Below are 24,526 nucleotides of genomic sequence, written 5' to 3' on the forward strand. Positions count from 1 at the left end.
CAATGAATTTTTCCCCAAACATGAATGAAGCTCCCAGTTAAATGGCTTTTGTTGTCCTTTCTGATGACCCATTTCTCCCTTATATGCTTTGTTTTGGTGTACTCTATCACTCCATATAAATCTTATTAGCATTACTACCCAGGCTTTCACTTTCTTTAGCATACCTGAAAAAAATATATACAACAAATAGCTTTACATTAATTCATTCAAAATTATTGAGCTACTTTCACAACCCAATGGGCAGGAAATATTTTCCCCATAAACAGCTAAGGATTTTGCCAGCCCTGGGGCTGTCATCCCTTTCTATCTGAATATATGGTATATCTTCAGACATTGGAAGGTCCTGAACCAACAGTCCTTTTATGACTAAAAGTCAAAGATTAAGGAAGAATATAATTTTCTAAATGGACATTAAATGGGATATTAAAATACTTACTTCAATCTCATGCCATCCACCTCAAAAGCAATAGAACATACTCTCGTTTTAGACATAAATCGATAAATAGTGAAATGGTATCCCACTAATACAGAATTTCCTGTCTAGCCAAGTCTGTGTACCTGGATAAATAGATTCACTACCATTACTAATCAGTCACCTATCTGTTTGAAAATGCATATTAAGTTTTCTCAAAAAAATATTTACTGCTTACTACCTTAACACTATATATTTACTGTACAGTTTGTGTGCTCAGTAGTGTCCAAACTGCATTTATGTTCCAACTCCATTCATGAACTACAACCTAATGATGTAGCACAGTAAAACTTCATCAGAGAGAAATGACCAGTAACACAGCGTTTGTAGATTTCATGTTTAGAGTCTGATTCTCCGAAAGGAAGTTGCTATAATCATAATGGCAAAGTGTTGGGAGGGAAGAAAGAGATGGCATTTGTCCAGATTTCTTTAAGGGTCCCACTCATGTCCCTGGGAGCGTGGCAAGGCATGACTTGGGTTACGATGCTAAGCATTGGAGTTTACTTAAGTATATAAATCTTGATCTTGTAGTCTGCATGTCTGAATGCTTGAGTTAGTAGGCCTTAACTTTTGGGTTTGTACATTAATTTGCTAATGAAGATTTTTGTCTGCTAAAGGAATTCCATTACCTGTTTGAGATTGGTTTGTATTTTTGTGGTTTGCGGTTTTTGGTTTGGTTTGGTGTTTTTTGGGGGGTGTGGGGTGGGTAGTGTATGAGGAGGAATATGAAAGGAGCAGAAGAGGGGAGAAGGAATTAGAAAAGTCAGGGGGGTTAAGTAATTTTCAGCTTCGCAGAATCTCAGGGGGACAAGTTATAAGGAAAAGCTCAGCATGTCAGACTGTAGCAGGAGCAGGGCAGGAATTAATTCACAGAAGGTATAAACAGGAATAGGGACTAAATACAGGGTAAGCATCCAGCAGTGGAGGAAACAAACCTGGAAGTTCTGTGGTCTGACACAACAAAAAACCCAAAGCTCTTTGCCCTTGCCTCTTAATGCTAGTACAAGGATAGACTGGGAAGGCATGCATGGTGGGCTGAGAGCCAAGTACAGAGAGGTAGAAAAGAGGAGAGGATTGACAGCAGTACTGTACTGCATGGAAAAAATTAAAGAAGAATTATGACCTTCATTGGAAGAATTACTGCTGGATAGTTCCCAGATGAGTTAAATTAATAAAGTTGGAGGCTAATCAAATGATATCCTTTTCTTTCTTTGTCTTTATCCACAGGTTTCTAATGATTGTGTAGTGGTAGCCTTTACTGCCTTTTGAATGGCATGTATGCCATGTACCAATTTCAAATTGAAAGTAGCCACTTTTTCATCTCATGGGCAAGTCTCAAACTCAGGAGCTCAAATTTTTAAATAATCCTTGAAATTACTTGGGAAATTAGCCACAGAGTTGAAGAATGTGAGCCCTTTTAAATAATTAAATTCTCATTTCAACATAAAACTGAAGCAGGAAAGATAACAGTTTGAGATACACTATGGATTTTCATAGTAGATGACAAACAATATTAATTTCAAGAAAATTGTTTTCTCTTGGCTATTGAACTATTAGGTATATTCAAGAGTATCAGAATACTAGAAACATTTTCTATGTTCAGTCAAATTGATGAGCTTTGTTTGTAATTTTAAGATTATCTAGCATTCTCAAATGCATATATCCAGAGTAAAACTGAATAACAGTAAACTTAAAAGGAAAATGGAATTTACACTTATCCATCAATTTTTATTGCTTTGTCATTACTTTAACAAAGTAACAATCCTAATAACATTTGATAAAATAGGGTTATGGAAATAAAATGAAGAAGGACTATTCTTGATCTAACCTGAACAGTAAACACAACAGTAAATCAACTTGTTCAAGATTCCCCAAAGATCACCAAATAGAATTTTGCAGATCAATTGTTTTGATAGAAATGATTGGGTTTTAAGGAAAACAAAACTATTTTTCATCAAATATACATGGATTACTGACTTACAAATGTATGGTCCCAAAAGGACTTCTTCCTGAATTCTTTAAATTAGATGCACTTAAAATGCCCCTGCTAGTTGTAAGCTTGGAGACACAGTATGCTATAGAAGAAAAATATTAGTTAAAATCAGTGTATTGTAACTATTTGTTTCAGTTATCATCAACTGATGTTTTAAAGTGTATGAAGTTTGCCTTAATTGAATGAAGTTTTTAAATTATTTCCATTATTTAATACATGGTTGAACTGATATAAGCAACCACCATCACAGAAGAATTTCTATGCCAAAATTCATGAGTGCCAAGTTTTTATCTTGACATTGCAGTTAGCTTCTGTATTTATGCTGAATGCAATTAGTGTTTAGCTATCACTCTCATTTCCAATCTTTTCTGCAGCTATTTTCTCCCTCTGTTTAGTTAGAACTCCCCTGGGACACAGAAAATGGCTGAAAATGGAGAAAAACAAATTGGTCTTCCCTTTCTGGGAAAGTTGTGCAGAGTGGTATGACACTCTCTGCCTTTAATGGAAAAACCTCTCAACCATTGCTTGTCACAAAATATGTGGTTTCCGACCATACTGTTCTCTCCTTAAAGTCTCCAGAGAGTACCTCCAGGGCTACTGTGTCATGATGAAAAGGAACCCCATTGTCTAAGGTCACCAGAAAAGATCCATTAGTGAAGAAGTTTACAGCGTATATTTCCAGTTCTTCCTGTGTTCTGAGCAATTCACACTGCTTTTCCAGTCTTATGTAGAAAAACAGTTTTGAAGATAATCTAGGATGTCCTATCAATAAAGATACTTATGTTAAAAACTTCTGAATCTTTTACACAGTTAAAAAGGAGCCAGTGGTTGCACAGAACATATTGGCTCTGAAAGGATGCAGATAAAATAACACTGGTTGCTTATTCTGTTATTTTTGAGGCATGTACAGCTTGTGTTTGACTCTTCATGCAGATTGTTCCTTGGCAACAAAATTACCTCTAGCTCTGCATCAACAATCTGTATTGCTGCTGTTACTATCCTTTTTCTTTATGTCCTTTTCAGTTTCACAGATTTTAACAAAATCCTTTGGTTTTTTAACAGGTTACATCTAGAAAAGTAAGCACTAAATCTGTGGAACTTGTCCTGCATAATCAGGAAGTTAAAGGGATGAGTCACTCTTTGTTTACATGACACAGGTTTTTGCCTCACAGAACATCTCATAGAGGTTGCACTGGTCCTTTCTTTGTTTAATGCTAAATCCTTAAGAAACAAATGAATGGATCCTGTGTTATCTATAATGGTTTTAGTATTCCTTTCAGAAAACTTAACTCACTTTTAAATTTAAAAATTTAAAAATGCTGGAAAACAGCATTTTTAACTACTGTCATATACTAGGGTGTTTTTTGAAATGTAAGTATAAGAGAAAGAAGCTTGTCCATCAGACAAATAGCAGTTGCAGCTCAGACAAATGTCTTCTGAAATTTTAACATTACAGATGGTAGAATATGGAACCAATTTTAGGAAAGCCTTAACTGGCTGTGTTTTACTATTTTATAGTAATTTCTCCACAACTTGCAGAAATTTGTTTTCTGACTCTTCATCTGCTAAGAACCACTGTAAAAACATTTATGATGTGCTGAACAAGCCAAGCCAATTAGGCTGTCATTACCCTTTGGCATTAGTTTAGACTACAGTTGTTTTCATACACAACAGTATAGATGCCATTTAATATCCCTTTCAGGATTGTGTATTTATATAGAGTGTACTTTTAAACACAAAGGAAAAAAAAAAGGTTTCTTGATATGTGGTAGACACATAAGGAATTTTTAAAGCATTTTTGCATTGCCTATGTAATCATACCTGGTAAGTCTATTAAAAAATCTACGAGATGGAGGGGAAATACTAATAATAAAAAGTAGAGACAAAGAAACAGCTATAGTATGAGACTTGACTTCACCATATTTGAAAGCCTTTTTTCAAAGACGTTGAAGACATTTTTTCAAAGTTCTTCTGGTCTGTTTGTGTAGCTGGTTTTTGTCATGTGATGCTGTGGGTATCTGGGCTGTCAGTTGCAGCCTGGGAAAGTTCAGCAGAGGATGCTGCAGAAGTAGACACTTTGGGATCTGAGAGGGGAAACCACTTAACATATCAGCTGTAAAAGACTGGGAGCAGGAGGGTGGAAGTAGCGAAGTCTGCAGAGAGAGAGAGAAGACTCATTTACCCCTACTTTTTGTATCATTATGCTAGGAAGAACAATCTGGTGGAATTTGACATTTTTGAACTCATCAGGGAAGAGAGCTGCTTTAATTCTGGCAATTCAGGTTATATGTTGAAAAAGAAGGAGAAAAGCAGCAAAAACTCAGGGGGGGACTTCAACATGTCACAGTAGACCAAGCCTATTGGAAATATACAGGAAGACGTTTTGTGACACAAAAACAAACTAGGTTGTCTAGAAGGAAAAAAAGCAGGGACATGCTGGAATACTAAAAAGTCATAGCTTGTATATTTTTGATAAATGGATACTTTCACTAACAGATGTAAAAATATTTTCCAAATGTTACCTAAACCTTTTGGTGTGCTTCTAAGCCAGGGAAGGGTTTTAGCTCACACATTTCACAGTTTTAAAATGGAAAGCACACTCTGTTCATCACTGTATGGAAAGTGGGTAGTATATTCCATCCAGCTGCAAAGGAATTTAGACAAGAATGTAATCACCTGGGTAATAATTGTACCAGAACAGTTCAATTAAAAATCCTTCCACGCTCTCACCTTTTAAAAAAATTATCTTGGACTTCTTTAAATAGTTTTATGTTCATTCAAAAGATGGCAACACTGTCATAGCTATACTTACTATCTAGCACTTACTAACCTACATATTTGTTCACATATAAATATTATGTATAGAAACTTATAACTATATTATTAAGGCTTTATTTACAGAGGGCCAGTGTAATGGATATATATGTTATTGAAACTTCTATGCAACTTGAATGGTTAACAATCTGTACTATCTGGCTAATAAAATTCCTATTATTCATGTACTAGCCCGCTAAAAAGTGTAACTGTAGCAGGATGCCTGACTCAGTATCTTCAGCAGGACTTCAGGTTTGTCAGAAGAGAGAGTACTATTTTTTTCCAAAAGGCTATGTTTTCATTGGGAAACAATATAGTGTAAAAGGATTTGATCAGTAGCAGAGCAGATGGTACTGAGCTCCTCTCATGTCCATCATATGTGCTTTGCTTTTAATTAGATAGAGTCTCTCCTCTGAGGCCAAACAGTTCCACTACACATGTGGTTCAGATTTTTCTGAAGGGCAGCTATCCATTAGATACTGGTGTCTTTTGAGCCCTCGAAAGCGTACCACACAAGTGTTTCATCTAATGCAAGTAGCGTTACCACCTTGTTAACATGTAATTACTCATACAATCTTAATGCAAATAAACCCTCATGTACAAAACACATACTATTATTTCTATTCGTACCAAATTTTGCATGACATGATGGTACGTACCTCCATACTATAAGTTTGAACGATATGCATTGCAATGCAGTCAAGGGAGAAGAGGAAGATTTAACAGCTGTCCCAAGATATCACCATGACCTTACAGAATAATATCCTTAGTTTTCTTTTCCTTGAGAGAAAAACAAAGCAGAATGGGGTTTTTTGTTGGGGTTTTTTTGTTTGGTTTTTTTAATTAAACATAAGAAAACACTTTTTCATTGTAAACCTTTACAGGTTAACCACTGGAACAGGTTGTCCAGAGAGGTTGTGGAGTCTCCATCTTTGGAGATACTCAAAAAGTGACTGGACGTAGACCTGGTCAACTTGCTGAAGCTGACTGCTTTGAGCAAAGGAGGGGGCTGGATCATCAGAGGTGCCTTTGAACCTCAGGCCTTCTGTGATTTTCTGTAGCAATTGAAATATGAGCACTAAAAAGGCATAGCACCCCAAAATGTTTCTGTGTTACCTTTTTTTCCCCACTTTCCTCAAAAGGAGGATTTAAGTGTGTCTTCATACTCTCCCAAAACCCCCAGAGATCCTTTCCAACCTCAGCCATTCCATGATTCTGTGAATGCACTGAAATTTGACTGTTTTACCCAGTCATTTCCCAGTAGCATTTGGTCCACCATCTCTTTTGGAACATGGCCCTCACAGGCAATAGCTAGTGAGATTTGGTCAGGACACTGTTGTGTAACTTCTGTATTTCAGCTCAGAAGAAGAGATCAGGCAGAGGAGATTGGGGCGTGTGGCTGCTGCTCACAAAGCACTGCTGAGGGGACTGCAGGGGGGGAATATCCACCCCTTCCAGCTGTGCAAGACAAATCTTCTACTGTATCCTTCTTCTATCTCAGCTTTCAGAGGAAATCCCCCTCCTTTCTAGGGTCAGGCAGTGGGCTAAAACACTTTATTCAAAAAGACTGACCGCATCCTGTCTGTGAGACTCCCGCCATCTCATGATGAGCCGTTAATACCACAAGGTGCCCTCCCTTCCCCAGTGAATCCTCACAGAATAAAAAGAGGTATTTCAGACTCTTCTGGGGTTTTCACAATGGGGTGGACAGTCTGAGTTTAACATAAACACTCAAGTACTTGTGTGGAGCCATATACAAATGTGGTAGTAGGATTTGGGACAACATTTGTAAAGGTTTTCACAGTTAAACATGAATCTTACAAATTCCTGTTTATCATTTAGTTATAAACTAATAAAATCTGAAAAATGTGAGTAAGTCCTTGTAAATCATAGGCCAAAATTCCAAGAATTAGTCATTCTTTAGAAGTGTTTTATTGTTTTGATTTTTAAATAGAATGGAATTGGTGGAATCTGAAGATGGCTGTTACTCTCTTTATGCAAAAGGACAGAGTGGGTCAAATTTTTATATATTCTTACGAAATTACTTTTAACAATATTGAATGAAATACAGAATAATGACTTTTTCATGATCCCAACAAGATAATCCACAAGATTTTCCAATAGCATGCCTGTATGGAGTTATTCTATATTTAGAATTGCTATTTTTCTTAGTCATTGACTATGGCTGTTCCTTTTTTCTCCCCATATGTCAAGAGGTTGTCTTGAAATTCATTGACCATTAACATAATCATGCTTTCAGTCAGGACAAGTTTTGCTTACTATCCAATGCAAGCAATACAGAACAGTTACAGTTCTGCCTATTAAAAAAGTGAAAGACATTGGTAATACAGATAAACAAATGCATGTGACAGACTTTGATCTGGCAGATTTACTTCTTATGAATAACTCAAGCCTAGACAGAGAATCTCAATGGGGAAAATATATACATATAAGCCCTCAGTGGGCATAATCACTTGAGTAAGGACTAACTATGTGAATGACAGTTGAAAGATCAAATCCTGATTTTTTTTTCCCCTCATAGTTGCAGAATTTGCTTGCTACAGTCAGTGAATGAAGTCTCCATTTTTTATTTTACTGTAACAAAAATTATTGACAAAAAGCATTAACTGAATACTAGGGTACAAAAGGTATTTAATTTTGTAGAAGTAGCCTGTTTTCAGAGACTCAGAGTTTGAGTGAACCGATTAAAAATACTCCATTGGCAAGAGAATAAAAAAAAGCATTATTGACAAAGAAAAATTGCAAAAACTCTCAGCAAGGAATAATCTAAAATTACATGGAAGCATATCTTCAATTTTGTACTACCAGCAAGTGTTATCTTGCAATATTAACAATACATTTTAATTGGGGCTACAGCCTAATGGAACCAAAGGGAGTAATTGCAGAAACACTTCAAGTACAAGGCTTAATTAAAATTTCTTGTTGTACAAAATTGTGGCCTTTCAAGTAATTTAGGTAAACATTTTGAGAAACAATTGGAATGGCTTGTAACAGAAGCATTTTCAAGCAGTGGTATTGATCAGTCTTGAAAATACTGGCTTAATCTTGATTTACAGCTAAAGCCTTATGTTCCAGAACTATTTGTGTATTTTTAATTTCTTTGTTTCTTTTTCGTTCCCCTTTCAAGGTGTTGAGGTTCTACAATACAGAAGTTTAAATGAAAAGAAACTCATCTCATTTGTTTCTCTGCATTAGTCATTTCCTATGCAAAACAGTGTGCTACTAAACAGTTGAGGTTTTAAGGACTTAGAACAGCACCCATGTTTATTTTTGCAACAAATCAGTTACTTCTATGCATACTATTGAAAATCTATTGAAAAATATCAAGAAGTTATAATAGATGTTTATTTAAATCCTGTATTTTCTTCTTTTTTATAAGCTATAACTTGAATATTTTTAAGTGTTGCCTTCCTTGCTTATTGAGTGAAAATTTGGCCCAGTTGAAAGTAATGGGAAAAAATCCATTGACTGTAACAGATTCAAGATTTCACTCAGAATTAGGTACCTGTGACATGACAGGGAGACTATCTATTTTGAGTAAAATGTATTAGGTAAAATAAAACAAGAAACAGCAGATTAGCTTGTAATACAAAGCATATGAAATAAAACCATGTTTTCCTATGCAAAATCAAATTTGATTATACTACTTGTTCAGTCTATAAATCAAAATGAGACAGGGATCATTTTAATTAATGATTCAACATATCTGTCCAGTGAGAATATCTTCACTGAAGAGACTGTATTAGGTCAGAGGTTATATTTAATAATGACAGTTAAACCCTTTCCCGTTCTTGCAGTTCACCAATGTTTCTCCTCAATTTTATCATGATGGAGCCTTTGTTGATGTTTAAGAGTGATTCTGGCCAGCCCTTTATAACACCCACAGTCATTTACTGCTTCAAATGGTACATTCCCAGTTTATCTGTAATCAGATGTAATTTACAATATTGCATATTCACTGTTAGAAAATCCTTCCTTTTCTTCACAATCTAATCCCTGTATCTGGGTGACAGAGACAGGCAGCAAAGACAGTTGAATATCTACCATTTTCATATTTGCCGTGTCATGACAGTTGTCACTGTTGGCTGCTCTTTGCTGGATATGCCACTCTTAATGGCTCATTTTCTCTTTGGCCATCGCTGTCAACCTCAAAACTGAGTCACTCCAAGAATATCACTGTTCACCACTGTTTACAGGATCAACTTCTACAGTCTTTTTCTAATCCTGCCACTTCCATGGGGGAGAGGTTTTACTTAGCTTTACTTCATGCTACTCAAAGCTAGATTTGGTACCCAGAATTTTTATTGTTGTTTCCAGCACAATTTCATGGATCAAAAGCATTAAACTGAGATCAAACAACATATATTAGCATCTTAGCTTGCAGTGACTTGAATCCAAAATAACCCCCATACACTTGTATAGTTTACTCTATACCCCCCCCACACACACACTTAGAGAGTTTATGTCATGTCTTCCCCTATTTTCATGTTACCAGCTTATCAAAGCTTATTGTTTAATTCATACCTTCAACAACAGGAAAGACTGAGTTATCAGCAACATATATTTAACTCATGCTGTATATTTTTAAAATCTGAATTTGGTTATGCCCTCATCTGCACATCTTGCTGTTTCACAAGTGACTTGTGTGAACTTTTGCAAGCCAGGTCATTTGCAAACAGCTTCTTGTTAGTCCATTACCTGTGTTTAGTTAGCTAGTTCATTAGTTTCAGTGTATCTCAGAATAGTCATTTCCTCTATTGCACGATTACAATAGTTAGATTTTGGGGCAAAAGATTGGGACATTTTGACCTTTGGAGTGTTGCATTAGTTGACTTCCATGGCCACTGAGGATAATACACACACAAAAAAGGAAGCTTAACAGAAATTTATACTTATTTGCATTTTAAAAGGTTGGCACATATAAAATTAAACACATTCTTACATTGTTTAGAAGTGTCTGGTTCTTTTTGCAAAGAAACTGTAGTCTGACCTGAATAGCTACATATTTTCTACTCTGTGATTTAAAAACTCTTACATATAGGTATACCAGCCCATGCAGTTCTGAAGGCTGATATACCTCTTTTCATATCTACTCATTATAGGTGTGCACATGTGAACCAAGGTGGTATGGCCCTGAAATAAGTAGGGTAGATCCTCTTCCATTTCCTCTACACAGAGTGTGTAAAGGTGTGGAAGACCCTGGTTAGAGAAGCTTCAGTCTCTTGTTTATGCATGGACTTCCCTGAACTACTGCAGCCAGGAGGAAATACTTAAATTACTCACTGTTTCTTCCTCCCACCTGTGGTTCTGACATGACTCATGTGGACGCTGCATGCTTCTGGTCTCCTCAGAGAATCCATGCAATGTGTGGTGTGGAGAGAGCAGGAGACAGGGTAAGTGGTAGGATGAGCACATACTGCATCTACAACTAGTATCACATCAATTGCATGTGTTGCAAACCCATGAAGTTTGGCTTCAGTGATTATGAAGCTTGAAGGGAGGGACAGGGTAATCTTAGTTCTTCAGAGAGGCTGTAGTTGTGTGTGACATGTACATTGTGGTTTCCATCTGCTCATGCTATGTCCTCACCCACTGACATCCACCTTTCTTTACAACTTGTAATGTTACTGTTATATTAGGAACATTTTGCCCAATTTTCATTCATTCTTTAATTTTTTCCCCTCATACTTTCTTGTGAATGCTTTGCTATTATTAGGCATAGAATCATAGAATGGTTTGGTTTGGAAGGGACCTTAAAAGATCATCTAGTCCAGCCCCCATAACATGGACAGGGACATACATATGCATATGGAGAGAAACACAGATGTGTATGAATTTATGGGTATTATAGAAACATGAAAATAGTGATAAGTCATATAAATATATCACAATTTATTCTACAGAAAAAAGATCCCTGCTTAAAGGAAATGAAAACTGTATTACAACTAGGAAAAATATTTGGAATATTAATTTCTGTTTTCCTACAATAATAAGAATAGATGTTTGATAGTTCTGGTTAATATTGGCAGATATAGTTTGTTACTCCCTCATCTTCACAAGCTTTTGGCCAACAAGAGTGAATGGTAATGACTTTTATTTTATTTCCACGGTGAAAATAGACGTAGAAGCTTCCTGTAGCTGGAAATTATGCTAAATGATCTCCTAGACATGCCATAGTTCACAAGTCACAGGTTTACTCATTTAGGTGAAATTTTGGTTTTTTCTGAGTGAATCCTTCTGTGCTCTATTTGGAGTTTTGCAGTTTTCTTGGTTTGACAGTGGTATCTAGCTGGGTTAAAGAATGTAGAAACAAGCATTTATGGCTTTAGCTTAATCATAATTTCTCTGCTTGACTGCTTTCAGCATTTTCCTTGCCTTCAACTAGAAATTTTGATGAAGCAGGTCATACCTTCTCTTGGATTGTCAGTAACTTTTGGTTATCTAGGCTCATAGCCTCCAATGCATGCTGACTTAATCCTTATGTTTTGGGAATAAAAATAAAGGAAGGGAATTGAGTCTGCTCTCCTCTGGCCTTTGTGATTTTCAGAAAGTGCCCAAGTCATTACAGAGAGCCTGATGACTCAGGCATATCTGTAGTAGTTGTTAAAATAGTCTGCTCACTCTTCAGGCAGATGGTGAAGCACCATATTACACATGATAAAGTGATAAGGGCAAACAAGTAGAGAAAACAGTTATTCTGATTTCATTAAAATGGTTGGTCTGTTTTGCTTTGACAAAGGTAAGTCTATCCTGGACCATTTTCACATATTTGTATGTCTGTTCTTTGCAAATGTGGAGTCAACGATTTCAGACTGATGAGAAATAGAATATAATCGAGGCGGGGGGGAGGTGGCAGGGAAAGTTACAGAAAAAATGCAGGCAAACAAACCTTAATATTCCTTTTTCTCTTCTCATAGCCCAAGAAGGGTAGAAAATATAAATTACAAACATACAAAAAAATTCCTTGGTTTTTTTTATAAGCTCCTAGGTAGTACAGTTAGTCTTCTCCAGGAAGGAGATTTCTGTTCTAAGCTCTGTGCTACTGTTGCTAAAGCAGTATAGCATAGTGCTAGGGAATACTATGCAGGTGGGAAAAGAATCTTGAAAATACTTTTATGTTGATATCTTGCCTGTTTCTAAGGAATTGCACATTTTCAAGTCCTCTTGACAATGTTATTAAAGGGAAAAAGGTAAGACCAAAGTTCTTGATAATTTTATTTTATTTTATTTTATTTTATTTAATGGAATGGTAAAAGAGGCTGTAAAAGGATGGACAAAAAGTGGAGAGTATGAAATATATGTGATGAGCTGGGGAATGAAAGCAGTTGTAAAATTGATATTACTGAGCTTTCAAATAGCATAGAAGCTCAACGTTTGTCAGATTTAAGCTAGCGAACTGTCATAGAAAAGTATTAGTTATTTAGTTTCCCACAGACTGCATCAAGAGAGGAATGTGTTAGTATAAGAGAAGTACCAAGAGTTAGGCATCGATAAGTGGAAAAAAAGGATTTACCTCTTTTGAACATTATGCTCATCATATATCCTGTGATATTTCCAAGAACCATGATCATGTGTTGACAGCCTATGTAAATGCTGCCTGTCAGAAAGCCAGTCTTCATTCCAACTCAGTTTTACACTATTATTTGTAAAGAGACAAAGATAGCTACTGCAAAGCTATCTTTACCTCATATTATTATACAACTACTTATCAAACCCTTTCACCTGTTTTCATTGTTTAGCCCCTATTATATACCTGCCTGGTTTCAAAGACAGATCTATCAAAAATCCCTTGTTTGATTTATGTTACATAGACAGGTGTGAGTATTAATGAAAACGTGTCATACTTTTTTTCCATTTGAGTCATCATTGTTAGAATATTTGCAGTTTAACTATAACATATACCTCAGCAGAATACTTTTTTCACAATGTCAGGAGAAAGTTTTTCAGTTTTAATGAAGAAAAACAGTGATTCTTTTATAATAAAATACAATATAAATCGCTCCATTTTCTTATCTTTCCATGGTGCAGAATGCATCATTGCTCCATGAACTCATGGAATTCATTGATTTTTATGTGAACTCCCTATGGGTACAGGCAATCTGTGGGTACAGAACTGGGTTCAGGAAAATTTACAGATGGTTTTGTAGGCTCAAAGTGCAATCACTACTGGGGGAATAAACAGTGAACTGCTCTGTAAAGGCCTAAAGTTCATCCTGTGGATGAAGGATTTTGTGCAGTACTTACATGAATGTGCTCATACCTACAGAGCATTAGCGGGAATGTGAGCATTCCAGAGATTCCTGGCTGCAAGCCTAGATTTGATGTCTTTAGAGGTCTTTATTGTGCCTTTTTTATGGCTGTTTGTTTGTTTCTTGATATTGAATCATCATCATCATGTGGCAATGGGAACATTTCATAGAGTCTCAGTCATTTTAGTTATTTGGATGAAATCAGGATGAATTAAAATGCTGAATTCAGTTAGGAATACAGAAACCCACCAGAAGGATAGATAGTGGTTTTTTTTGTGGGGGTTGTTTTGTTTTGGTGGTTTTTTGGGGTTTATTTGGTTGGTTGTTTTTTTTTTAAGTGAATGATCAGTTACCATTATTATGTTCTGTGACACATCAGAAAAGCAATAGTACTGCTCAACATCATCTCCAGCTGCACCATAGTGCAAGGTCTGTAACTGTCAGACTTGTAATTCAAACAGATATAGTGAACAGATTCTGATGTGGAAGATTTTCCAGGAAGAAAAGACCCAAGTGCTCTTGGAAGTATATGACTGATTTAGTATGTGTCAATCTTCCACATAGGACCCAGATCAACCCACAGTGTTTTTAGGGATCTCTAAAACTGCAGAGTTCCATGTATGATGTAAGATCTAGTGTCACCCAGAGACCAAAGATAACTGAAGACATTGTAGCACATTTTAAAAATATCATGCATAGCATTTTTCCCTTGAACTGAAAGTATTTTATATGTACTTACAGGTTTTGATTGCTTCAGAGTAGTTTTGAGCGGTTAATGTATACGAAGAAAACAAATAGATAAATGCCATTGCTACTGTCCACACAGGAATAATAGAGACGACAGATGGATATGCATCAAAACTTTTTTTAAAAGCTCACATAAAATTTGGTAGTGAAGAAATTATAAAATACATATTTGAATAAGACTGAAAGAATTAAAATAAAGGATATAATGAAAGAATCATTTACTAATGAGAGCAGCACTGTAACAAAATGAGGATACAATATTTCAAAAATAAATATTAACCAAATGTACATCAAACTGTTCTTAAATTAATTACTTCCATAGAATAACAAATGCTAAAAGGAGTCTTAAGACACATTTAATTTAGAATTAATTTGTCCATATGCATTAATTTATGTATTTGTATGTATAGAAGATATAATTTAAAAAATGTTTTAATCTGCACTGGAAGAGGCAACAGCAACTACTGCAGTCTTCAAAAAGGTCAAAGAAGAGAACACAGGAAAATACAGGCTGGTCAGCCCCATTTCCATCCCTGGAAAGGTGATGGAATAGGTCATCCTAGAGATCAAGTCAATGCATGTGGCAGACAATGAGGTCATCAGGACTAGTCAACATGAATTCACCAAGGGGAAGTCATGTCTGACCAATCTGATTGACAGCCTTCTATGACGGAATGACTGGCTGGGTAGATGAGGGAAGAGCAGTGGGTGTTGTCTACCTTGACCGCAGCAAGACTTTTGACACTTATCTCCCATAACATCCTCATAGGTAGCTCAGGAACTGTGCACTAAATGAGCGGGCAGTGAGGTGGATTGAGAACTGGCTGAATGGCAGAGCTCAGAGGGTTGTGATCAGTGGTGCAGAGCCCAGCTGGAGGCCTGTAGCCAGCGGTGTTCCCCAGGGTCAGTGCTGGGTCCAGTCCTGTTCAACTCACCCATCAATGCCCTGGGTCAACTCACCCATCAGTACCCTGGATGAAGGGCCAGAGTGCACCCTCAGCACGGTTGCTGGTGGTACAGAACTGGGAGGAGTGGCTGACACACCAGCAGGCTGCGCTGCCATTCAGCGGGACCTGGGCAGGCTGGAGGGTTGGGTGGAGAGGGACCTGATGAAGTCCAACAGAGGCAAGTGGAGGGTCCTGCACCTGGGGAGGAAAAACCCCATGCACCAGCACAGGCTGGGGCTGCCTGCTGGAAGGCAGCTCTTCAGAGAAGGACTTAGGAGCCCTGGTGGACAGCAAGGTGCCCATGGGCCAGCAGTGTGCTGGGGGCACGCTGGGATCCTGGGGGGTATTAGGAGGACCGTGGCCAGCAGGTCAAGAGAGGTGATCCTCCCCCTCTGCTCTGCCCTGCTGAGGCCACATCTGGAGCGCTGTGTCCAGTGCTGGGCTCCCCAGTTCCAGAGAGACAGGGAACTGCTGGGGAGAGTCCAGTGCAGGGCTACAAAGATGATGAGGGGACTGGAGCATCTCCCTTATGGGGAAAGGCTAAGAGAGCTGGGCCTGTTTAGCCTGGAGAAGACTGAGAGGGGATCTTACCAATGTCTGGTTGGACTAGATGATTTCCAGAGGTCCCTTCCAACCTTGACCATTCTGTAATTCTGTGATCATATGCCCTTTGCAGTACAGAGGAAAGTTAGTCAGTTAGTGCAGTCAGTTACTGCACTCAGCTGAGCAGACAAGAAAGGGCCAGGATTTAAATCAAAACATGTCTTCAAAAAGTGAACTCTAGCTGTGATTGTGGATGGATATGAAAGTGGGCTACATTCACTACATTCATTTAAAGAAGTTATTTCTCTGCCAGTTCTCTCTGAATTATACCAAGCCTGTTTCCTTAAAAAAATAATGATTAAAAAAATACTAATGACCTCTTTGGGCATTTTTTTAAGCCTAAGATCGATTTTTAGGAGGTGTTTTTATTTGTGTATGTGTATATGTCTTATACAGTCAATATTCAAGGAAGGACACAGTATTTGGATATACCGACAGTCAACAAAATAGATGTCCAAAACCATTTCTGCATGGGAAATGACCAAACTGCATGAAGTACTGGGCTCAATATTTTCTTGAGGAAGAGCTAATATGAGTTCACAGTATTATGCACTTTTTTTATATTTACCTTGTAGTATGCAAGATATTTAGCAAATTTTCAACATATGATTCCCAAAGTAAACTTAACAGTTATATTCTAAAAATGTTAATATATTTTAGACAAAGAAACACCTCTTTGAAATACTGGAACAATGAATGTTGTCTTTCAAGTGGGAAGAATGGAGCCCAAAAGAGTGATTTGCAGAACCTACTCTAAATATGAATGGGGTTTTTTCAAAGCTTCTTGAAAAACTTCAAAGTTCTTGTAGAGCTTGTTGTCAGGCTCTCAGTATTACTTTTTGTGTATTGGAAATAAAATCAGAAATTCCTCAGATCTGCTACTGAACATGCAAGTGTTTGGAATATAAAGAAACTCTTGAGTGAGGAGCAATGCTTCAGCCCTTTCATGAATATTCAGCGCAAAGGCACCACTTGCCGGGCTGAGGGGCTGGGCTGTGCTCTGCGGGACCCCGCTGGCGCTGGCTGGAGCCGGCTGGAACCGGCCGTGCCCGGCATGGGGCAGCCCCGGCCTCTCCTCACGGCGGCCGCCATGCAGGCCCCTGCCAGCGCCGCGGCACCGACAGCCAATGCAATTGGCCAAGGAATGCATTAGAGAAAAAGAGAAGCGTATAGAGAAAAGAAGAAATTCAAGGATAAGATAAAGGACTCTGCATCTTGGATCTACCACTGTGCGGGGTGCAGCTGGTAGTACGAAACTACTCAAAAAGTCAGGTGAGGTTTCAGAGGGATTACCAATGTTTGGCTATTGACCATACTTTAGAATTTGATGTTGAACATAAAGGAGGTGTTTTTGCTCCAGCTTCAGTCATAGTTCCTCTTGTTATATCCTGTTGTCCTGGTGGTGTGTAAACTAGACCCAGAGAGCACATGAGCAAGAGTGCACAGTACAAGTTTTTTGTATATAATGTCCATGAAGGAGATCTATACAGCAGTTTACCGAAGAGGGAGGAAAAAAAGAGGTTGCTCTTGTGAAGAGAGCCAGAATGTATATGCAGTGCCATAGCCCTTTGACTCCTTTGAAAAAATAAATTGTATTTTTCATATTTTCCCTAATCTTTGAAGCCTAATTTCTGGATTACTGTCACTTTTTTTTTTTTTTTTAATTTTAAAAACATAGCTATAGATTTCAGCATGAGAAATGAAAAACAGTTGTGCACATATCTTAAAATGAGCAAAAAGGCTATTCAGGTCATTAATTAGGGCTCAGAATATGAAGACAAGAAGGTAGATTTTAACATAAAGAGAGCCATTTTTGACCTTGAATAAACTACTTGACATCACTTTGTCAATTACATAGGAAAACTGGTAAGAACAGATAATAGAAAAAAAAAATACATTATACTCCTTAGCAAAGATTTCCCAGATAAAATCACTAGGTCATTTTTCTGCTTGAAAATGTATTTACACCAGTGAACTTTTAATGTCAATGGCTTAGCTGAAGACAGATGCTTTAAAGTGGGCTCAGTATTTCCCATAAATAACAAATGGGTAAGTTTACCTGTTTTTTACTTGATCCTACTCTGAGTCACAGCAGTTAAGTTTTTTGCAGATGGTGTTGGTTAGCACTAACATGATGTTAAGAAAAGAAATAAGATCATAACAAACAATGGCTTTAATTTGTCTGGAGGAGTGCTTCAGTGTCTGATATAGATTCAATAACAAATGGTAATTAACAGTGGTTAATAAAGGGCATCAAGGAAGTACATTCCTTGTTTGGGAACATAAAGAAGCAACAGAATTAGCAATATCATTTGATGATGGTTTTGCATCCCTTTGTTTTGAATCCAATGAGTTATCTCATGAGCATTCAATGATCATCATGAGGAGATGATCAGGAGGTTCAAGATCTCAGTATAGGAGGTGCTGAAGCTTTCCTGATTGGTGTTAAGTGCTATGACTTCTCACAGTGGTTCTCAGACCACATTTTTACACTGTTAGAACCATGCTGTTGTCTCAACCACATTAGGAAAGATTAATTGTTTCTAGAAGTTCAAATAAATCATCTTCAATGCATTATACATCCATCTGTTAATGAACGGATAACATCCCTTTTGTAGTTTTAAAGGGGCTTTCTTGTTCTTAATGTGAATCAGCTCAATAATAATCTGAGCTAAAGTATTCTGTGTGTGTATAGAATAGCCCACTTAGCTAATTGTTTCCTAAAATGAGCTAGATTGGTAGCATCCATTTGGTGTCTTGATTCCAGTCTCACTAGAGCCAATTGTTTACTGCTGTGGAATTAAGCAGGAGCTGAAGTAGACCTAATGTATAGTTTCCTTGCAAATTCTGTATTAAAAAAAACCAAACAAAACAACAACAAAACAAAACAACAAAAAAAAACAAACCAGAAAAGATAATGAATTTCAGTGATCATTCTCATAGCTGGATTGTGCTAATATTTTTCTACATTTAATTCCCCTGGACTGTAACTTCTTTTTTCTGCTCCATGAAAATTATTGGCCAGAAAGTTGCTCAAAAGCATTTTATTATTTTTTTCCTATTCTGTGCAGTTCTGTCCTTTTCTATAAATTCCAAATTTGGAATATTGAAACTGGAAGTTATTAAAGAAATAGTGGAATTCTCCAAATCAGTAGGAGAAAAGCCTTTAATCCCACATGTTGCAGGCCCAGTATTACTATCACTGAGATCCCTGGTGAAATTCAGAGGAACTGGTGAAGTAGATGTGGAAAAATGCCTTTTGAGATTAGATCAAGATTTTAGAAAGGATATTCCTAACTTATTTCTACTTAGATGCAATAAATATAACTTGTATTTCCCAAATTCAGTAAGTTTCTTAATACTCCTATAACAGTGTGTGGTAGGGGAGCTTCATTCTCTCCTGTATCACAGCCTTGAAATACAGTCTGTGCAGGTTCTATCTCTGGTAAGTTTCTCTGTACATAACTGGAACTCTCCTTTCTCTGTGAGAGAATAATTTAAAGTTACTAAATAGCTTAATGTATTTTTTACCACTGACTTTCTTTGCAAAATGCAGATGGGAAAAAATTAGAAGGATACTCATTTGTCTGAATGTTTCAGTCTGCTGCTCCTGCTTTGCATAGCTACTGAGTATGCATAAGCTCCATTTACAAAAGCTTCCTTTTGCACATGGTCAGAGGTAGCTTATGGGAGAAAAACATTACCCAGTGTGAAAACTTGATGTGTTTCGTCAAAAATATTAAGCTACAAATTAATTGGATTTCAGTATTTTATTAACATTGATTAAGAGCAGAAGTATTTTATTTGTGGGGGTTTTGTTTTGTTTTGTTTTTTTTTAATTATTATTTATTTATTTGTAATTAAATAGGCCAAACTGTGATTCTGTGGAATTGAGCTGTAGTAAAACTTTATCTATCAGCTATAGATATTATTTTTTTCAGTTTTGCATCACATTCCATCCTTTGGTTAACAGCACTATATGTGTGCACTTTAACATCCAGTCAGAGTCTCAGTATTGACTGAGATAAATTCACACAGAGATATTTGCTGTACAATGTGAGGATATTTCACAAATTACTTGGGGATTCACATACATTTTTATAATCATAGTAAAAATATTATAATTTACAGTTGTGATTTGTCCTTGTTTTTCACCTGTCCTGCTGTCTGCCTTAAATCTTTTCCTGCCTTGTGTACCTATGGTGAGTTTTAAGATTCCTTGAAGATTCCTTTAAGATTATAGCCCAAAACCTAATTTCTGCTAAAGTCAGCTTAGTCTTAGTCTCCAAGTGGTTACAAAAGTTACCACTTGAAAGCTTTCTTCTTTCTTCATTCTAGCTCTTTGTAGATTTTTTTTTTTTAGAATGTCTATCACATGCGGTAGTCTTTCTGTTTTTAATGGCTATCATTTGGACCTCTGAGTCAATGTCATGTGTCATTACATAATTGCAGATAGAGTTCATTAAGTATAAAACAAAGGGCAGAGCTCTAGAGATTTTGTAGCAAATTAATGTTTTATTGTTGGCAGTGATTGTTGGTCCAGAGACGCAGGAGAAAATGAGGTGCTGAGAGAAGAAAGCTCCATTAATTTTGCACTATAATCTCCACGAGTTTGTGTATTATGGATGAACTGAAATATCTGGAGATCGTTTTTAATTCTCCTACCCATCAGTTGTGTCCCTTAAGGAACCTGAAAGATGTTTAAGGTGAGAATAAATACCAAAATTGAAATTAATTATTCACTGGATTACAGAATTAAAAGTTCATTTGGGAAAAAAAAAAAAGAAAAAAAAAAAGAAAAAAAAAGAGATGGCAGCAGTGTTTACTTAGAAATAAATAAAAGGAAAGTTACAAACTTTTTGGTTTAGAAACTTCGCTGAAAGAGGTCATAAAATAAACATGAAGAACGAGTTAATACAATCATCACTAGAAGCTAAAATTGATTTATTGTAAGATTGGGAGGAGACTGTCTAACAATAAAGTATGAAATTTATGCATTATGATCCAGATTTTCTGACTCTAATATACTCTTCCATTCAAGATTCGCCAGGCTGTCAGTAAAGAAGTGCTTTTATAAGGAAGGTATTTGCTATGTTCATACACAATGTATTATATTTTAGTCTCTTCATCTAATCACTGAGTTACATATGCACAGAAAAAAATACTTAGACCTTTACTGACAGTATAGAATGATTTATGTATAACCTCTGTTGTTTGTTTTCTCCAATATCTTTATTGGGTTTTTTTCTCAGAAGTATCCCGGCCTTCCAAACAAAACAAATTAAATAACACTCAGATTGAGTGACTACTCCTTCTTCTTCATCCCTCTGTTACTCTTTATCCATAACAGTATTTCTGAAACAGCTGATAGTCTCCCCTTACTCAATGCTCATTTCCTGATTGTTAGATACATTGCTCATTTTTTAATTCAATTTAGATTTTTGTTTGGTTTAGTTCTGCTTTTTAAACTGGAAATAATTGTCCAAGTTTAATTTACTTAGTATGTCTATAGTCATAATATTTAATGATCCATTATTATGCAAGATCCCAGCTGCACAGGAGTGGTCCACAGATTTGGAGCTATTGGGTAACTACAGATGCTTACAAAAAGGCATTTGCTAGCCAGCAAGGAAAGGCACTAAAAGCTATACATTTAATGTATCTGTTTGTCAAGCTTGGAATTGCAGTGCATGTGACCATGTGTTCAACCTTTTTGCAGGAGTTAGTGTGTTTTGGGGAAATAAAATAATGAAAATTATATTTAACCAATATAGTGGGAAAGACAAACAGTTTTACAATACACAGTATTTCTCAAAAGAGACATAATTGTGTTTATTCAGTATAACCAAATACAATGAGGCATGTTTTATCAGAGAAACTGTTTCAAGCTATTTACTTTAAGTGTGAAAGAGCTCTCTTAGAGTTAATACACTTTCTCTTGGAGTATACCTTTTTTTGAATTTCAGTAATAGCTGAACTGTGTGGAAAACACATTTTCAGTAATTCTACCGGTTTATGAAAATGCACATGATAAAATTGCTGGTAAATATAACTTCGTTTAAGAAATATTTAAGTACATTTAGTCATATGTGCTGAATTGATCCATTCTTTCTACAAGCAGAGACTGTCCCATGTAGTACCTCAGAAAGATCCATGGCATGCTTTATAGCCACATGCTAGATTTTAGCTTGAGTTCCACAGTTTGAACTCTGGCAGTATAAAACCGTTGAGTCCAGTGTGTTCACAAGAAAGTCAGCCAAGACAATTAAATTTACGTAATGTAATTATTCTATCAACTTCTGCCAACACCTACCTTACCCATCTTAAAAATGATCCAGACTTCCAGTTCTGCTGCCTGACATTTCCAGATATTTGCTTATTCTTGTTGGTCTGGCTATATATTAAAATACATCTATTTGCAATCATGCCTGCTTCTGTCTGTTTAAATAAGACCACAGAAATGCTAAAATCATACATTTTCAAGATTTTAGTTTTGTGGAAACCTGTAGGGTCTTTTCAGATGAGAAACACCCCATTGTTCATGATTATTGTAGTGACATGTAAATCTACTGAAAACCAGAGCTGGAAAATACGGAGTCTATGGGATTCATCAGCAGGAGAGCATGCTATGTTGTGTTCACAATTATGCTTCAGATTGGAATATTTAGACATTAAAGGCAATGGCACAGGAAGAACTTATTTCAAGGCACAGATCTTTAGCCTTAATGTTAGCCAGGTGTGCTACAGTATAGAGAGGTTTCCTGAAAACAAGCAGAAGGATTTAGTCTACAAGGTGGTTTTAACATGAAGCAACAAAGATCATGGATTAGACCTTGCAGTCAAAGTGCTACTATTCTTGGTGATAAAGAAAAAGAAATAAGGTGAACGAGGGCTGAACACCAGTTAGCAGCTGTGACTGTTGCTGGTTGCTTATGGCTTTTGACAGTGTGGGTTGTTAGATTGTCATATATATTCCTGCAGACAGCTGTGGATGCTCTGAATTTGCATGTGTTTAGGAAGGAATCCAAAGGAGTAAAAGTCTGTCAAGTGCTATTAATCACAAAACTATCACCTTTGATTCAGGTGGTCCCTGAATCGCAAGTTATGGATGACTGGGTGAGTGTATCAGAGAGATGTCATTGCATGTTCCCTTTGTGTTTATTGTGATGGAACAGGGCAGGGCAGGGCAGGGCACGGCAGAACAGAACAGAACAGAATAGAACAGAACAGAACAGAATAGAACAGAACAGAACAGAATAGAACAGAATAGAACAGAATAGAACAGAATAGAATAGAATGGAATGGAATGGAATGGAATAGTGCAGTTCGAAGGGACCTGCAATGATCACCTAGTCCAACTGCCTGATCATGTCAGGGCTAAAGTGTTATGTGTCGATTTGCCAACGACTCCACTGGAGATAGGATACAGGCCTAGGTGATGCCTGGTCTGGTCCTGTGTGCTCATCTTTATGAGTCTTTGCATTATGACAGATTGAACCCAGGAGACAAAAAGTAGAGAAAGGACGGGGTTTATCTTACTTGCATTTAGATGCCCACTTTGTACTTTGTAGACATCTAAACAGGATCCAGGTTGCTAGGTTCCATTTTTAATCAGTGCAGAGAAGTAAACAACCAAGTGAAGCTTGCCTTAGAATGTTCCTGTGAGGGACCTTTATTGTGCCAGGTTCAGTGGTTCATATCTAAACAGATTTTTGCATTGTAGACATATACATCTGGTCAAATCAGTTGTTCTTATGTAATTCACTGAATACTAACCTAGTAATATTAGTACAGAAGTAGTAGTCTCAATATTTTTGTAGAGTTCGGGAAGTAACAAGGTACATATTAAAAAAAAAGAAAAGATCTTGAAGATCCATGATTTTTTATTTTATCATGTTTGATACCATTTCTTTTGGAAGTATCTCTAAAATGATTATAGGATAAAGGAGACTCTTCTAGTATCAGTCTCAGGTGAAAAGTCCAGGACCGATATGTACACACAGTAACACCCTGCTGAATTAATTTCTTGTCATGTAATTTGATTTCTTGTTGAAAGCTTATGGATACATAATATTGACATTACCATAAATATATATTTAAAACCAAATTCCTGGGGTTATGCTGCATGAACCAAACATTCCAGCTTTGCCATAATAGTATTACTGTGAAAATTTTAATTGTGGTATAGTACAGCAAATTATTGGCTTTCTAAGGAATTTGAACAAAAAAATAAATAAGAATAATCTCACTATTATGCTGCAGATTGCTTAAAATAAATATGAAATACACAATTCAACATACAACTCAATACCAAATCTGCAGAATATAATTTTATTGGCCTTCTTATCAAAATTAGTTAATGCAAATGTATTCCACAAATCACTAAGGCTGAAACGTAACTCATTCACGAGAAGAGTATCTCTGTTGACTTGTTGATTTTACGGTTTTGTTGCACTACGAAAACTGTGTTTGTTACATACTCAATTTCTTTCAAGAATGCATATTTAGTCTCTTTACTGAGGTCATTCCACTGACATTGATATTATACCAGTAATCACCATGATGGGATAGTACTCTCCAGTCAGCACTGCAGTACTGCCAAACTAAAATGACTGCTTCCTACTCTGGCCACCTCTATCTTAACACTTGGAGGTTTGTCAACTATTCAATATAGCCATGA

General features: G+C 36.6%; 1 protein-coding gene across 2 annotated transcripts in view; it reads left to right on the forward strand.

Annotated features, from left to right (window-relative positions):
• MMP16 (matrix metallopeptidase 16) overlaps positions 1-24,526 on the forward strand; it is a 194,168-nt gene that overhangs the window by 139,397 nt on the left and 30,245 nt on the right. The window lies entirely within an intron of this gene.

The sequence above is a fragment of the Falco cherrug genome, chromosome 3 (genome assembly GCF_023634085.1).
Source record: "Falco cherrug isolate bFalChe1 chromosome 3, bFalChe1.pri, whole genome shotgun sequence".
NCBI classification, from domain to species: Eukaryota; Metazoa; Chordata; class Aves; order Falconiformes; family Falconidae; genus Falco; species Falco cherrug.